The sequence below is a fragment of the Gavialis gangeticus genome, unplaced genomic scaffold (genome assembly GCF_001723915.1).
Source record: "Gavialis gangeticus isolate Ggan-Ray unplaced genomic scaffold, GavGan_comp1, whole genome shotgun sequence".
NCBI classification, from domain to species: Eukaryota; Metazoa; Chordata; order Crocodylia; family Gavialidae; genus Gavialis; species Gavialis gangeticus.
This window is the reverse complement of record NW_017729009.1, coordinates 10,667,727-10,669,094: the sequence shown is the minus strand read 5'-3', so window position 1 is coordinate 10,669,094 and position 1,368 is coordinate 10,667,727.

Below are 1,368 nucleotides of genomic sequence, written 5' to 3'. Positions count from 1 at the left end.
GCCAAGGGGTCCCGTGCCCAGGCCAGGCACCCCCGGTGCCATGCAAAGGGCTCTTGCGTTGGCAGCTGGGGCAGGGGAAATGAGCCCCGTGGTCCCGCAGAGGAGAGCTGCAATCTCACTCTGCACGGGGCAAAACGTGCCACGAGGCTTCGTAGTCACCGGCAGCCCCATGGCTAATGCAGCAGGTGCTCTGCCAGCCGCCATGCCCAGCCCGAATGCCACCCACCCGGGGGACTTCCTCGTGGTGACACAGCCTCAGCCCCGGGGCTCTGGGGACTCTGCCCTGGAGCAACGTGGAGCCACCGAGACCCGGGGCAGCCCAGGGGGTGTGGGGCCAGCGTTAGGGGACGCCGGGCATGGCAAATGCCGCCCATGAGAGCCCGGAAAGCACCCCCACGAGCAGAATAAGTGCGGGGCCTGGACCACAGCAGACTCGGGGACGATGCTCCAGCTCCAGGGCAGCGCTCCCCCTTCCCCAGCGGTCCACCTTGGAGGTTTGGTGGGCTGTGAAGAGGGCTGCATGGCTGTCGTCCGGCCCCCACGGACTCCGCAATCCCCTGCGCGCTGGGGAGCTAGCCCCTGAGGGCTTGGCGGGCTACGGTGGAGATTAAACGCAGGCCTCCTCTGAGATTATAAATAGAGGCAGGATGGGGAAGGAGCTGCGTGTGCAAGCATCGCTCTGGAGGTTGCAGCTGGGGCTGATCAGGGAGCGAGGTGCTGGGAAATGTCGCCGTGCGGGGGCGGCCGGGAAGGGGCCGAGGGGGTCTGTCCTGGCTCCCTGGGTTTGCTCTGCGGACACGCGGAGAAGCAGGCAGGGTCCGGGCAGGGAGAGAGGCAGCTCGGAGGGACCGCGGCGTAGCTCGGGGAGGGCCAGACGCCCGCGTGCATGTGCTCGCATTTACGACGGCATGTGAAACTTGAGCTGCCTGCAGCGGGCTAAGGAAGCAGAGGAAAAAAGATACGAGTATTGTTTTTAGACAGCGCTTTTTTTTTCCTCCCCCTGCCTGCGCAAGAGGGGCCGGGGCTGCCGCTCCAGCCAGGCTCACGATAAAAGGCCTGGGAGGCTGGAGGCTGCTCAGAGGACAGGCGAGGGAGAGGAAATGCCCGGACCCCGCCATCCAGGCGGGCTGTGAAGAGCCCCAGGCCTGGCCCTGCGCACGGCTGGGGGCTGCGGGACCGGACGGGAGGCCGCGCCATGCGGGGCGTCCGGCTGCAGCTCGTGGCCTTGGCCTGCATGACGGCGGCCCTCTGGGCCGAGGGTGCCCAGCGGAGGGCCACGGACGGCACCGGCCGGCGCCGAGCCCACCGGGTCCAGCACGGGCAGTGCAGCTACACCTTCGTGCTGCCCGAGGCCGAGCCCCTGCCCTG